This window comes from Cynocephalus volans, chromosome 6 (genome assembly GCF_027409185.1).
Source record: "Cynocephalus volans isolate mCynVol1 chromosome 6, mCynVol1.pri, whole genome shotgun sequence".
NCBI lineage: Eukaryota > Metazoa > Chordata > Mammalia > Dermoptera > Cynocephalidae > Cynocephalus > Cynocephalus volans.
The window spans coordinates 89,238,752-89,255,846 of record NC_084465.1 but is presented as its reverse complement, the minus strand read 5'-3'; the positions used below and the strand labels follow the sequence as shown (position 1 = coordinate 89,255,846).

At 40.4% G+C, this 17,095-nt stretch overlaps 1 non-coding gene across 1 annotated transcript; it reads right to left on the bottom strand.

Annotated features, from left to right (window-relative positions):
* Window positions 1-16,215: 16,215 nt before the first annotated feature.
* TRNAI-GAU (transfer RNA isoleucine (anticodon GAU)) lies at window positions 16,216-16,288 on the bottom strand. Its single transcript has one exon. It is a non-coding gene; the product is annotated as a tRNA-Ile (tRNA).
* Window positions 16,289-17,095: the final 807 nt, after the last annotated feature.

The window sequence follows — 17,095 nt, the reverse complement described above, 5'->3', positions numbered from 1 at the left end:
CCACGCAAAGTGACAGCACAGTACCTGGCATAGAATAAACACTATCACTTAGCCACTAATTGTAGAAAATTAGGAAGAAAAAAAACATGCACTGTTCCATCACCAAAGCAGAGCCACCGTAAACATTTTGGTAATTTTCCACCCATCCCGTTATTAAACATACCTGTGATCATATTGTATGTACAATTTTAGGTCCTGTTTTATTTTATTCTACACTGTATCATAAGCATTACCCTGGGTTACTAAAAATAAAGAATAATAACTGTTTGCCACTTCATTATTAGGGAATTGCAATGAGGCAGTTCCTCCAAGAACTTGTAAGTTATGAAAATAAGCTCAGAGAGTAAAACTTTAAAATCAAAATATAATGGATCAGACAGATACATACATACATACATACATACATACATACATACATACATACATTAAATATGTAACAGATTGGAGCCAGGAGATGAAGAGTTGCTGAGAGACAGAACGGCTCTTGGCCAGTGTGGCTGTAATCTGACAGACTGGACCACTCTATAGCAAGAGGGGAGCAGTCATGAGGGGAGAAGTCTGGAGGAAGGACAGCCACAGAGGCGGTGCGGGGCGGCCCTCCCATCGCAGGAGGGAGGTGGAGCTTCAAGGTTAAGGACAAGAGCTGAACTGTCCAGAGACAGAATGTAGGCTCTGCAGCTGGTTTGACTGTGGAATCCTGGGCAACGCTCTCCAACCTCCTTGGGACTCTCTTTATCTTTAACATGGGTTGTAGGGGAGGGTGCTACCTACTTCGTGATGCTTTTTGAAGATGACATGGGAGCTTGTCACACAAGTTCTCAGTAAACGTTGGCTTCTCTTTCTTATTCAGGGGAGAGGGAGTCAGACAAGGGTCTCAAATTCAACATAATCCTGGTAGGAGATGAGCATATCACGTTGTTTTGGCCTGATGCTGTTAAATTCTCAATTCCCCTAACTCCCTTTGTTGAGATTCCACCGTTAGAAAGCGACCTGCTGATTATGCTTCCCTAGGGGTCTACCAAGCGAGAGAAGACTTTGGTGATGTGGACTGAGAATTCCAGTTCCTCCGACAATTGTTTTTCTCATTGTGGCTCTGCCACTTGCAAACTTGCTGGGTCAGTTACTGAACTGTTCTTAGTTTCCTCATTTGCAAAAAGGGGATAATGTCACCTAGATACTGTAAGGAGATGAGGAGGAGGAACAGTAGTAGCAGTAACACCAGCTGACAAATATGACGTACTTAGTATGGGCCAGGCCAGTGCTGAGGGCTTTGCAAACGTGATCTCATTAAATGAGATATTGGTAAGTGCTTGGTGCAGTACCTGCTGCACAGTTAGCACTCAATAAATAGTAGAAGGTAAATGGATGTGGTGAATAGGAGATTTCTTCCCATGTAGCTTATTTCTAGGAAAAAAAATGAGCTGATTATGCCAGTTTAGGTATTCCAGGGCTGGTACAGATTTCCGAATACAAAACGACACACTGGCATTCTGCTTTAAGGTACCCATCTCACAAACTTGGTTAATGTGTGTTCATTCCTGAAAAATAAATCCCCTCAGTGTGCCAACAGTCAGATTTCTGATCTTAAGAGAAAAAGGCCAAACTTTGACCATGGACGATCCACCAAACTAGTGAATGTAAGGCGCTTTTTCTTTTTTGAATTTCTGATTCCAGTTAATTTTATTTTTAATGGGTATGCTATAGTACATTGTTTGAATTTAGCATAATTTATGTAACTATTTCCCTAGTCTAAAACATCTAGACTTAATCCTTTTTTCATTCATTTTTATCAATCACACTACAAAGAACACCCTTGTGTATAAAGGTTGGTGGGTTTTTTTTTTTTTCCTTTGGGCTGTGGAAATGTTTTCGAAGACACTAAGTGATGCTAGGATGATATCGATTAGCAAATTCACCAGCCTGCCCTTCAAAGACTCTAAAGGAACCAAGTGGGTATTTTTTGTTTTGGGGGGGGTTTCCTTGCACCTGGTTCCAACAGTAGTTTGCCACAGGCTCTTCAGAGATGGAAGCATTTGATCCCATTTGGAGGGGATTGGATGAGGTTGAGATGCATAATAGGGTAACAGAGGCAGAGGGTTCAGGAATGTTCCTGTGGGGTGCGCAGTGAGTCACTGCTGAAGCCATCTACAGAGAGCACATCTCCTAACTCATCGTCTGACTCTAATCATCAGAGCTGGCATCGTGCAGCGGCTCTGGGGAGACGTTACCATTGACAGTCATGTCTTAAGGGGGTGCACATGGGGCAATCAAGACTACTGAGGATGTAAGTTAAGGTTATTGCTTCGCACACATTCCACTCGCAGGCTGATTAGTACACTGAAGAGCTCTCATTGACATGTTGTGGTTTAACATAAAGATTTCTTGTGCATAGCTCAGGAAGGAGAGACAGATTTTCAAACAGCTGTCTAATATCTCTGTCAACATAGAAATTAAATAGATTTAAGAACTTCAGAAAAACATACGCACATTTAATGCCCAGTAATGATCAATTCCAATTTCCAGTTGCAGAAACAGGAATTGTTTTCAATGCGTTCTATGGGTTATTCCAAATAAACATCTGGCACATTTTATTTCTTTTTAATCATTTAAATGGTGTTATTATGGGTCTATCTATTTATTTGTCCAGCTATAAAGCTGATGGTACTATGGAGATATTGAAATGAATCCAGTGTCTCAGTCAACTGTCAAATGAAAACACTCAATTGTTTTAAAGCAACCATTTTTGCTTTTTAGCATATATCATCTTTGGATTACAAACTTCCTCCAAACTTGTTAACAGTATGTTGTTTTTCTTCGTGTACCCATGATAAGCACATCTCTGACACCTCGCCTTCAGTGTCAGAGATGTGCTTGTGTTTGAAGATCAACCCTTCATTGTGCACGTTGCGGAGAGGGCAAGTGGAAGCCTGAGCCCAGTCTCCTGACCCTGCTGTGACATTCTTCCAGCTGACTTGTTAGTCTCAACCAATCAGAACATTTCTCAATGAGGCACCATGTGCAATGGGAGGAGAAGAAGGTTTGGCTGGTGAGGGCTCCAGTCCCAGCTCTGCCACCTTCTAGCTTTGCGACCTCGGTCAGCATGATTCATTTCTCTGAGTCTCAGGCTCTCCATCTTTAATGCAGATTACTAATCACACATTATTAAATGAGATAATGTATAGGGAACATCTCAACTGTACATAGTAGGTCTCAATAGAGATAATTATCTCTGTCACGGGGAAGAATCCAAAGCCACAGAGCCCTCTCCACTACTCAGAACTGAGCTTGGGAAATGCGCTGAAGTGAATTAGACTGTGCACCTGCAGCGGCAATTCAGACTAACAATAATAAGAGCAAAGACAAATGAACTTGGCTCTGGAGGCCCAAGTCCTTCCTCTTTCAGAGCCCACTCAGACAAATTGGTGGTCCAGCCTCTGTTCAGGAAGCAAACATGTGAATTCACAGTCAACAGGCCCAGGTCTCCGCCAAGAGCAATGGAAACTAATCAGGATTGTAGGTCATTTAAATAAGAGGTCACTTTGGAACCCTGAGGATGGTTATAGTCGATTTAGGCCAGTGTGAGGATTGTAAAGAAAGTACGCCCGTGGTCTTCACGTCCTGCAGCTTCTTTTGGGTAATTATAAAGAAATCCAGCAGTGCATAGTGTCGTGGCTCTCAATGACCTTCCGCAGGTGCAGATACACATCTGGGCCAATCAAAGCCAGAAAGCATATTCAATAAACACTTGGTATAATGCAGTTTTTCTACTGCATTAGGTGTCCTGTCCCCTCACGAGGGCTATAACTGCATTCCTCAACACTGGATATCATTTCAAATTCCATTTTGTTATACCCAACTTAAGTACCTAAAAGTGCCAGTTTTGTTTTGTACTCATAGGCAAGATAGCACTTGAACAAACAGTGTTGCATCTAAATTCCAGCTCTACCACAGCCTAATTATGTGATTAGTCCCACACATGACTGGTAATTATGGTAGGTACGTCACGAGGGAGAAGAAAAATGAGCTCATGCCTGTGATGTACTCAGTCTAGTGCCTGGCACACAGTAAGTGCCCAATGAAATGATGAAATTAATTGCATATGTGTTGTGCAATTTCTAATAGGAAGTACAGAGCTGAAAGTATAATTTCAGCTGTTATATCTGCTTTAGGCGGAAGCATCTCAAAGTAGATGAAAAGCCTTTTGAAAGAGCCAGGGAAATAACACTGGCCCATAGATTTGAGACCCCAAGGAAGTAGGGAGAAGGCAAGGACTGTCACTTCCTCTTCCTGTCACTTCTCTTTCAGTCTGATTTTCATAAGGAGCAATATTTATGGTGGGAAAGGCAAATGATGACTCAGTGAAGCTATAAGAAGGCAGAGAATGCCAAGAACAAGTTTTTTTGTTTTTAAATGATAAAAGTTATTTCGCATATAAAAGACGATGTAGGTTATACCAGTTTAAAGAATAGCGATCAAATGAACACCTATGTACCTACCAGCTGCTCAACACAATGTTACCAGTAACCCTGAGCCCACCTGAAGGACACCCGCGAGCTCATCCTTCCCCCACTGCCCCGAGGCAACGCTGCTGTGGGTTCTGTGCTCACCACTCCCCTGCTTTACCTGAAGTTTTCTGCACAGCTCTAAAAGATGCATTTTCAGATGTGCCACTGACATGCTCTCTTTTTGCCCAACATTATGTTTTCCTGGATGTGGAGTCAACGTTTTTTGTCCACGTGCTGTGAATCACACAAACATAATGTTGGGAGAGATGCGCATGTCATGGTCTGTGGCCATAGTTTATTTACTTTCACTGCTGCATTCCTTGGTACAAACATACCACAATTTACTCATCCAATCTATTGTCCCTGGGCATCTGTGTTGTTTCCAGGTCTTTGCCCCTATGGCCATTCTTATACAGGTCTCCTGTAGCTAGCATGCTGTAATTTTTCTAGGGTCCTTATCATGAACAGTTTTAGAATTTTACTGAATTTCATACCTACTGAGATGATTATGTGGTTTTTCTCCTTTAATCTCTTAATGTGGTAAATTAAAACAGTAAGCATTTCTAATATTGAATCAGTAGTGCAATTTTGGAATAAACTTTGATTTCTTATTTGTTGCTGAATTTGGTTTACTTTTATTTTATTAGATATTTTTGGATCTTGATCTGTCTTTATCTAGATTTGGTATCATAAAATGAGTCAGGGGCTGGCTGGTTAGCTCAGTTGGTTAGAGTGTGGTGATATAACACCAGGATCAAGGGTTCGGATCCTCATACCAGCTAGCTGCCAAAAAAAAAAAAAAGAATATATTCCCTTCTTTCCTTCCTTACTCTTTTCTTTCTCCCTTCCTTCCTTCATCTCTTTCTCTTTTTCTTTAGCTTGTGTAAGCTGACAGTCATTTATGTCTTGAAAGTTTGGTGGGCCTAGAGTTTTCATTTTGAAAATATTTAAAAACATTTAATTTAAATGTTTAAAACTAGATTTCCTACTTCATCTAAGACAGTTCTGGTCAGTTATATATTTGTAGAAATTTTTCCATTTTACCTATATTTTCTAGTTTATTGGCACAAAATGATCTAGAATCTTCTCTCAGGGTCTGCTGCACCTGTAGCTATATCCTTTTCCTCGTTCCTAACATTGTTACTTTGGGCCTTCTCTCTCTCTCTCTCTGTTGAGATCGGTCTTGCCAGAGGTTTGCCCATGTTATAGCTCTTCATGGAGAACCACTGTGTAGCTTGGTCAATCCTCTCTCTAGTATTTTTGTTGTTTTTATTTCATTAATTTCTGCTTTTTACTATTTCCAGTATTCTACTTTATTTGAGCTTATTGTGCTGTTATTTTTCTAATTTCTTTTATCAATTTTAAGCCTTTTTCTAATACAAATCTTTAACTCTGTGAAAGCACCACTTTCACTGCATCCCAGAAACCATTTTAATTAAATTTTTTATTTTGAGATGATTGTAAATTCACATATGGTTGTAAAAAATACTACAGAGAGATCCCCTGTACCCTTTACCCTGTTTCTCCCAATGGTAACACCTTACAAAACTATAGTGCAATATCTCAACCAGGATATTGACATTGACACAGCCAAGATACAGAACACGTCCATCACCCCAAGACCTCTCACGGGGCCCTTTGATAGACCATCTCACTTCCCTCCTGCCTCTACCCTCTCCTTAACTCCCAGGAGCCACTAATCTGTTGTCTATTTCTATAATTCTGTCTTTTCAAGATGTTATATAAATGAAATCATATAGTGTGTAAACTTTCAGAATTGGCTTTTTCACTTACCGTAATTCTCTGAAGACTCATCTAGGTTGTTGTGATAAGCTTAGTTGGTTCCTTTTTATTGCTGAATACCATTCCGTGGTGTGGATATACCACAGTTTATTTAACCATCACCCATTGAAGAACATCTGATTGTTTCCATGCTGGGTATTGCCAGTAACGCTGCTGTGAACATTCATGTACAGGTTTGGTAGCTGGATGTCTAGTTTTTTAAGAAATTGCCAAATTGTTTTCAAGAGCAGCTATACCATTTTACATTCCCACCAGTGATGTAGGAATGATCTAGTTTCTCCACATCCTTGCTAGTATTCGGTGTTTCCATCATTTTTAAATTTACTCATTCTGATCGGCTTGTAGTGATACCTCCTTGCAGTTTTAATTTGCATTTCCCTAGTGGCTAATGATGTTGAATATCTTGTCATGGGCTTATTTTGCCATCTGCATATCTTTTTCGATGAAATGTCTCTTCATCGAAAGATGAAATGTCTCTTCATATTTTGCTCATGTTATAATTAATTTGTCTGCTTTTTTGAAGTTGACCTTTGAGAGTCCCCACCCCTTGAGAGAGGCCCCAGCTGCCACTGACCCCCGGGACCCGAGGTGGCACCAGACAGCTGAGCATCCACAAAACTTCCTGATATTGCTTGGGACACCAGGGTGGAACAAGTAGACTGCAACAGCCTTTGCCACAATGACTAAACAACAACAGAGAGATACTAGAAAAATGAAAAACCAAGAAAGTTTGACACCACCAAAGGCATATGAAGTTGACCTTTGAGAGTTCTTTATATATTCTAAAACATTAGCTCTTCACCCCACAAGTATTAATTGATGTTTCCCTTATTTATTTATTTTCTTATTTTAAGCATCTTCTCATTTCCATCAAGATTTCTTCTTTGACCATGGATGGGTCAGTTTAAAGTACATTCTTTAAAAGTTCAAAACAAGTGACTTTTTAGAAATTATCTTTTTAAAAATTTATTTATAACTTAATTTCGTTGTAGTTACTGAATGTGACTTGACTCATACAAGCAACTTGAAATTTGTCAATACTTGCTTTTGGCTTATCCTGTAGTCAATTTTTGTAAATGTTTTCTATGTGCTTGAAGATAATAATCTCTATCCTATGGTTATTGGACATAGTATTTATATAGGCCTATTAGATTAAGCTTGTGTTACTCAAGTCTTCTGTATTCTTTTGATTTTTTTCTCTGCTTTATTTATCAACCATTGAATGTCTCCCTTGATGATGGTCTCTTTTTCAGTTTCTTCTTATATTCTGTCAATTCTTCTTTTGTATACTGTATTTTGAAGCTTTGTTATTAAGTACATACATATTTCTGGTGAATTAAATCCTTAAAAAAATACGTACTGATGCTTTTGCCCAGGGTCTGTTTTATCTATTACATCAGCTTTCTCATGGTTATTTGGCTGTCGTGACAGAGCTTTTCCTCAAATTTGTTCTCCCATTTTCTATGATAACAGAATCTTCTCTCCCATTTTTCGCTGGAGACTTGACCTCCAGGAGCAAAGACTACATTTCTCAGCTTCCTTTGCAGCGAGATGTGGCCATAGGACGAAGTTCCAGTCAATGAGATAAAATGGATGGACTGTTTGACAGTTCCAAGGACCTTCCTTAAGAGGCAGTTCAGGATGGTCTATTTCTTCTCTATCCTTCCTTCATCTTGCATCCCTCATTCTTCCTTCATCTGGACCATCCAGATGCTGTCATTCTGGACTTTGAGGTCAAGGTCACCTGGTGTAGCCATAAGATAGAAAGAGTCTGGGTCCCTGATACCAGGGAGTACCATGGACACCAGCCTACCAGAGAGAAAAATTACACTTCTGTCTTATTTAAGCCACTGCTATTTGGAGTTTTCTGTCACTTGGAGTCAAACCTAGTCTCAGTGAATACATCTGTTATATCTTTTTTCTTTCCTTTACTTTAAGTTTCCACATCATTATATTTTATAGATATCAATTATAAGCACAATTTGGCTAAAGTTTCTGTTATTGTTGTGTATTCTCTTTTATTTTGAATCGGGTTTGATGATCTTAGTCTTTTAACAGCAAAGCCTCGTGCATATCCATTGAGTATGATTATTAATATATTTGGGTTTTATACTATCTCTATCTTATTTTGTAATTTCTATTTGTTCCACTTTTTTTATATTTCTTTTTTTCCTTCTTTTGGATTTAGATTTCTCCCTTCAATTCATTTTTCCTCTGCTAGTTTACACAGTCTATTTTTATTCTTTTACTATTTCTATAAATTTTATTATACCTATTTAATATAATAGTATCTAAACAGTGTCAGTGAGAACTTTGCAAATTCTGTGTTCAATCCTTAATTTGCTGATTCTGATCATGTTTGAAGATTCATCTATAAGGCACTTTACAATATCCTCTTTATTCCTGGGACGATGACACAGGTTCTGCCCATTGATAAAAACAATGTACACCACAGCTGGGCATTTATCCCAGAGTCAGCCCCGAGTTTCTCAGCCTTGTCGAGATAAGGATACTGTTGATTAATGCTTCCCTCATGAGCCTCAGGTTTTGAAAGAATATAGCACATCGTAAGGATTTTTATGTATGTGTTTATATCACACCTCTGAAGGTTTTTAAGACTACTTATGTTACAATAGTAACATAAAATAAAATAGCTGAATTTGAGGACAGAAATTGAGGAAAGGAAAACCACGTTTATTAAATAATTAATTCTCACCCCCATTTTTATTCATCAAAGACATGGCACTTCCAGTCAGAAACTTCCAGTTAGCAAAAGATACCCAGCGTTGTCCAGGGCTTATGAAATTCCACCAGAACTATGAAACTATAGCATTTTCTTTTTCCCGCTTATCTTCCACAGGTTTCATTACACTTTTGGAAATGTTGTGAATAGCTTCAGAGGCCTGTTCTTATGTTCACAAACAGGGGTCCAGGCACCTCAGGTTAGGAATCCCTGTTCTGGTTCCCACCTGCAAGCTGGGAAAATTCATGCCTCTCCCATCCCCTTGACTCCTACATGGCTCCCCTCCTGAGGCCTCTCTGTCTCCACCTGCTGAACTTTTTCTTGTCCTCAGGTCTCAGCCTGGGTATTCCCTCCTCTTGGAAGCCTTTGTTGACAGCCCCCGGGCTTGAGTAGCGCATCTGCACAGTGAGGTGCAGGCACACCCTCACTGGGTTTGTCTTTGCAGGGTAATCGCCTGCTTCCTTGTTTGCAGCCTCCACTAGACTGTGACTCCTATAAAGGGGGGCTCTGTGCCGAGGTTGTTCACTGGTGCACCCCCAGTGTCCAGCATCATACCTGGCACAGAGCGGGGTAAAAGATATGTGATTACTGGATGGATGACCATGTGAATTAATGATACTAATAACACTGTAACTAATATACAATGGATATGACTGATACAAATGGCTCAGATTAGTGGCTTGACTTCCACCCCTCTTCAATAACCTTGAAAAATATTTCCACTAGTGAGTCCTACTGACTGATTCTAACTCCTCAAACTGAAGACAAATTGGCCACTTTGGGTCGGTGGGCTTTAAGGTGGCACCCAGTGATCCTCACTTTCTGGCATTCATGGCCTTGTGTGAGCATGGGCTATCTTCTAAAAATATATGGGTTGTTACTTTGGAGATTAGGAAGACTGTGGATTCTGTCTGGACTTTCTCTCATCACTCGCCCCAGTGGAAGCAAGCTGCCATGTTGTGGGCAGCATTACAAAGTGACCCACGTGATGTGGCGAGGCCCTGAGGCCCTCCAGAACCTGAGGCCTGCCAGCGATCACATGAGCTTAGAGGCAAAACCTTCGGTAAAGGTAAGGCAAAACCTTAGTCGAGTCTTAAGATGCATGTAGCCCTGGCCAACTGCAGCCCATGAGAGCACCTCACAGGAGACCGGGAGTCAGAGGCACCAGCCAAGTCACTCCTGGCTCCCTGTCCCACAGAAAGTGTGAGATAATATATGCTTATTGTTTTCACCTGCCAAGTTTGGGGATTATCTGTTATGCCACAATAGATAATATATGGGTCTTGAGTGGCAACTCCAAGGTGCCAGGCTCTCTGCTAAGCACATTCACTCAAGGTTAATCATCACAGTCCTGCAAGGTGGGTATCATTATCTCCACTGTTCAGAAAAATAAAATGCACCTTCCCAGGGACCTGGTCACAGTGTCTAATTCACTCACTCCTCTCCTTTGATGCTCTGTGTCCTCTGATCTTGATTCACTCCATTTAAAGCAACGATGACGGCCCCACACTTCTCTGCCATGAGAGCTTCTTTCCAACACATCTGCTAGTTGCTCTCAGGTACTAGGCAGCCATCAACAAATCACTCTGGAACTCCTCAGGAGCCGTGTTGCCACCATCCTAGAGTACAGTTTGTACTGCAGCTGGCCTGCTCTCCGCTCTCGTAAGCCAGTCAACTGGAGAGAGAGTGGGCCCAGAATCCTCCCCAGGGCTCGTCATCTCCAGGTCAGCGTCAGGGTCATGATGCCTCGAAGCTGGGAACCTGGACAATAAATCCTTCTTGGCTTCCTCAAATCCAGTCCAAACACAAGTATAACTTTTCAACAATGTTTGAAAGCCTACATTCTTGACTAGTGCAGAAAATAGGTAAGCAAAAGGTCCATGAAGAGTTTTAAAATGTGCTCCCTTGGGCTCCCTATTAAATTCTTTTTCAAGTGCATCTTATCACTGACATTTCTAATTTTTAAGATTAGCTATATAGGTCCAATATATATCCTGCTAATATTTCAGCAGAATTAGATTCAGAGCTGAGTAACGTGGATATGCTGAGTTTGTAAAATACTTCATCTTAAGTTTCTTGGACAGCTGCTTAAAAATTTAGGCTTGGTCTCTACCAGTTCTCTAATGTATAAGGCTTTTTTCTTTCTTTCTTTCTTTCATAAGTATAGAAATAAGGAAAGCTGCTTAATGGAAATATAATTTTCTTTTACTAATTGCTAAAAGGAAAGCGTACAATTTCTATGACTTACCCCCCGTTTGAAGTCTGTGTGGTGACACCCTGCAGGATTAATAATCTTCTGAAATAATTAGCAGATTAGCTATTTCCTTTATTCCTTCTCTTGAGGTTAATAAAGAAAAAAGTTCAACTTGATGAAGTTTCTTATTCCAGTGTAGGGAGGTGTGTGCTTGCAGACAGCACCCTCTTACCACGTCGGTGGTTCTCGGGTTTTGGTGTGCTTCCCTTCATTTGGGCACACATTAAACACACTCTTGTAGATTGAGAAGGGTTCAGGTATTTATAATTTTATCAAGTCCCCAGAAGATTGCAATGCACCCCAAGTTTAAGAGCCAATGCATTATCTTCTTGAATTATCCATGCCTTCCCCCTTGGCAAGGTAGGAAAGGGCAGGAGGGCAGGGTGCTGGCACACCAGGTGGGTTCTCCGGGGTTGGGCTGGTGATCCACGCCTATGGGGGGGGGCACCAAAACCAGGGGAGCATGCAGAGCAGCAAGTTGAATGCATAGCTCAGTTTCTTCAAGCTGAAAAGGAGTTGTCCAGCATGTTGCCAACACCAAAGAGGCCAAGACTGTGAAGGCAGGAACCCAGTAGGAAGCTGAGAAACAAGTGCAGGGAAAGGCCAAGGCCATTGTGAAGATTAAGCGTTGTCTCTACTTGTCCACTGGAGGCTGGAGCATGGGAGGGGCAGCTGCACCATAAGCACCAGTCCAACAACTGGAGCAGACTCAGTTAATCTCTGATTCTGCCAGTGATTTCCAGGACTTGTTGGCTCGGAGAGTAGTCTTTGCACAAGAGAGGAGCTGTGTGAATGTAAGTGCTAGATCTGCTGTTGGGCTGGCCAGTCCCTTGAGATGGCTGCTGCCTGGTGGCAAGACCTCAGGGCCCTGAAAACAGAACACTAAGGTTGGAATCCTGATCTGCTGTGGCAACTGTGTGACCTTGGACAGGTCAAAGTCATCTGAAAAATGTCATCCTCCTGAGACTTAATTTCCTTAAATGTAAATGGGAATAACATCTATGTCACAAGGTTGTTGTGAGAATGTCCTCAAGTTTGAGAGTAGAGTCCATGAGTTTTTGTTTATTATATCTTTGTGATCATCCAGCAGAGTGCTTTGCACACAGTAAGTAGTCAAAAAAATCTGCTCAGGGCCGAGCCCGTGGCGCACTCGGGAGAGTGCGGCGCTGGGAGCACAGCGACGCTCCCGCTGCGGGTTCGGATCCTATATAGGACTGGCCGGTGCACTCCGGTCACGAAAAAGACAAAAAAAAAAAAAAAAAAAAAAAAAAATCTGCTCAATGTACAGATTCCTAAAAATAGTAAGATTCCTAAAAATAATAAAATTCCTAAAACTAATAAAAGTAATGCAGTCAAAGTGATGTGATCCGTTGATAGAAAAACTGAAGGCTTATCCTGTCTCTGAAACTTCACTCAGCCATGCTCGGCCATGGTGAGATTTCAAAGCAAATAGATAAATAATGGTGATGAGGACATTAAGACTATTTAACGAACAAATGAATGAATAAATGAATGAATGATTAACACTAAACTAGCGTGTGGACATTTGAGTCACAAGATGCTAAATATCCACATAAAAAATGGTGCCAAGTACTTATATGTCTATTGAAAATTCAATTATATATTTCAGTTATGTCCAAGTATCTGGATATCTGGGTTAGGTAAGCAAAATGACCGATGACTGACTGAATTTTTCAATTTTAATTGTGTTGCTTTGAGGATCGTGCAGACTGAACCACTCTTGAGTACAAAATGAAGAAGAAATGGAAGGGAAGCCACCTTCATGGGCAGCCTGGAACTGCCTCATGAGCTCAGGTTGCCAGCAGAACTTCAATGTCACCATCACCATTGCAGATTCACAGTGAAGGAATTATTTCAGAGTCCCTATTTTTAGATTCCATCATAATGAAATGGGGCTTTGAAGTTTTCTGAGACCTTTATCTCATAGTCTTTAATTAATGAGAACTGCGTTATCACTTAGTTTAAGTACATAATCTTTTCTGGGCTATAAAATCCAGCTGGTGGTCAATTATGATTTAATCTGTTTAGTGAAATTTTCTAATAAAATATCTGATCAATGAATTTTTGTATTGTGTGTGTGCTACCCTAATACGTGGTGACATAAATACCTAGTCAGAGGTGCATGTATGTTTACATACATCAATTCTGTTCAGGCGCTCGGTCTTACAGATTTATGGCCTATCAGTTTTCAATGTTTTCTGCATTTGGGGGGCAAAAATTCTTGCTCAGTTTGGATTTCTACTGTTCAAATTTATATGGAGATTTTAGTCACCAAACGGAAAGTAGTCATCCACCACTGATCATTTTAAATGGAGATGTTATGGAGTTGCACTAAAATAAGCATTGCAAATCTACGGTTTGTCAATTTGCTGTTATTTTTTTAATAAATTAACTGCAAAATTGTAAACTAAAAGAGATGAGAATTTCTCATCCCAATTCATGGGTTGAATGCAGAAATTCAAGGAGTCAAAGAGTTCTACCAGCTACTCAATTGAATCTTAACATTTCTCTCCATACTATACTTTTTGTGCAATGTTTTTCTTTAACCCCAGGAAGGGAGGATTAGGTAAATAATGAATAAGCATGTCTCACTGAAGTAACTTTGACATTTCATCTAGGTTTATGTGTTAATTAAGATAAGATTGTTCTAGCCCTCCAAAAGGGTTTTCTTTCTTCCTTTGAGAAACTAGGCTAAAATATAGTATAAAAGTGTATGAACACTCTGTTAAATGCACAGATTTAACCCTGCTGTTTTGCTCCTAATCATTATTAATTGCCTCCAGTGGTGGACATTAATTTCCCTATTGCAGTAACATGCATCTTGAGCTTGGGCATATCCTAATACATCAAATGGGACAGGTGATATAATTCAGCTGGTCACAGCTGGAAAGGAGACAGCCACCCACATGCAGGCAGTCTGTCAACCTTAGTTACACTGCAGACACCACCACAGCCTCCGAAACAACATTGTACATTTATCTCTGGGGATAACTTTACAAGAAGTATGGCCACTTGGCTCATCCTATTTAATCTGTTATTGTCTTAGCAGCTATAAGAATGGAACAGTTGAAACTCAAAATTCTGAATTTGTTTGTAGTCCTTGAAGAGGGGAAAGCGGAGACATATGGTGGGGCTCATGGTAGAGATAAACTGATAAGTGCTCAGTTCAGAGAGGATTATATTTTAAGACAAATGTCACTGAAGGATTTAGTGTGAGCCACCGATAACATTTCCTGTGATGTGACTTCAGGGTCCTGACTTGTTTTGTGGACTTTTCGGTAGATCTTGACAAGCTGCCGTAGTACCTCGTGTTTACGCATGACTCTGGCTCTTTGGAGCAAAGTTATTAGCTTTGTTATCCCTGGAGATCAGTGCAATCCTCCTCGGTAGTGACACAGAAAACAGAGGTAGGTTGGATGTCAGAGCTCCCAGCTGTGTGGCTGAGAGGAGTGAGACGGTGATGAGGCTATACCAGGCTGTAAGCCAACATCAAAGTAAGGCTTGAGCCTAAGTCCTTCGTTCTGGCCCAAGAGCCCAGCTGTCCCTAGCCAAGGTACTTCCACTTCCTCCACAGGACTCGTTCAAGGTCAGGGAAATGCATGGCAAGACCACAACAAGACACACTTCATACCCATCAGGACACCTACTGCCAAACCAAAACAAAACAAAAATAGAAAATAACAATTGTTGGTGAGGATGTGGAAAAAATTGGAACCCTTGAGCACCGATGGTGGGAATAGTGCAGTTGTGTTGAAAACAATATAGCAGATGCTCAAAAAATTAAAAATTAAAATTGCCATAGATTTACATGAAAATAGAATTATTACCATATGATTCAGCAATTCTACTTCTAGGTATATACTCAAAAGAATTGAAATCAGAGTCTTGAAAAGGTATTTGTACACCCATGTTTATACCAGCACTGTTCACAATAACCAGAATTGTGCATAATGGTGAAAGCAACCTAAAAGTCCATCAGGGGATGAATGGCATATACATACCATGGAATATTATTCGGCCTTAAAAAGGAAGGAAATCCTGAGATATACTAAATGTAAATGAGCCTTTAGGACATTATGCAAAGTGAAATAAGTCAGACACATGAGAAATACAGTGTGATTCCACTCATAGGTGGTATCTAGAGAGATGAACTCATAGAAACAGGCAGTAGACGGTGGTTGTCAGGGGTTGGGGGGAGTAGGAAAGGGGAGTCTATTAATGGGTACAGAATTTCAGTTTTGCAGGATGAAAAAGTTCTGGAGATTAGTTGTACAAGAATGTGAATACACAGCACTACTGAACTGTATGCTTAAAAATGGTTAAAATGATACATTTATTAATTAAAATAATTAAAACATGCAAAAAACCTTGACCTAGGCACTGGCCATGCTCACCTCCCCTGAGAGCTCCTTCAGCCCCCCTCGGCTGCTGGTCACCCCAACACCAACCTGACAAAGTGAGTAATGGCCCCGCCACCCCTTCTGTGCCCCATGAGTGGGATTACCATCCTCCCCGCCAATGTAAAGGCTAGAGAAGCACCCTGTGCCGAAGAACATTGGTCCTTGCCTTTCCCAGGACTCAGAGACCTGATGTCCTCAGGTCAGGTCACTGGCCACCCGAGTGAACTCACTCCTAGCTCTTGGAATCTCCACCTATGGCTTCTAATTCAGGGTCTTCTCCCCACGCTATGGCCCTACCTGAGCTCCACATGCAGAGGAGCTCAGCTGAAAGGGCAGCACAGTCCTGCAGACCGTCAACACAGAGGCTGCCTCCTGCAGAGCATCTTCCAAATGCCAGCGAAGGCCTGGCTGAGCAGCGCCTATCCAAATCTTTAAAACTGTGTCTACTCTTTGCCCCAGAAATTATACTTCTTTGGGAGGAGGGACAGCTGGCCGGTGCAGGGATCGAACCTGGACCTTGGTGTTATCAGCACCATACTCTAACCACCTGAGCTAACTGGCCAACTCCTGAAATTTCACTTTTAGTACCATGTTCGAAGGAAAATAGTTAAGATGTGCTCAAAGGATCTAACGAAATATTTATTGCTACAGAAACATATTTATGAGAATTAAGTGAAAATATACTATAATCCAATTTTTATATTAAAAACATAGAAAAGGTCTGGAATACACACGCGAGTGTTAAGAGGGATTACCTCGAAATGGCAGAATTGAAAAATGCTTTGATTTCTTTCCTTTTTTTATTTGACAATATTTCTCCCAAAAATAAAGTTTTCATTTTGTTTTTGTTTTTTGGTAGCTTGACTGAGAGAAATACAAAAATGAAAAACCATTGAAAAGATATTCTAATATTTGTAAAATGTATGATAAAGAGTTAATATTCTTACTATGTAAAAGCCTCTTTCAAAGCAACAAGAACAAAAGCAAACACCCTAAGTATAATAACGACAAAGGACATGAACTGATAATTCACACACAAAAAAAATGCAAAACTAATGAATATGAAAAAAATCACCATGGTAATGAAAGAAATACAAATAATTTGACACGATTTTGACTATCAGCTTATCAAGAATTAAAAAGATAATGCCCAGTGCTGGGGTATGGTACTTTCATACCATTGATGGGAACATAAATTAATATAAATTTTCTAAAATAGCACTATAGCAAAATGCATAAAAATCCTTCAACTATGCATACCTTTTAATTCCGCAGTGATACTTCTAAGAGATTATTTTTAGAAATAATTCAACACATGCATAAAGATCTATACAAAAGCATGTTCACTGAAATGTTCTACAATAGAATT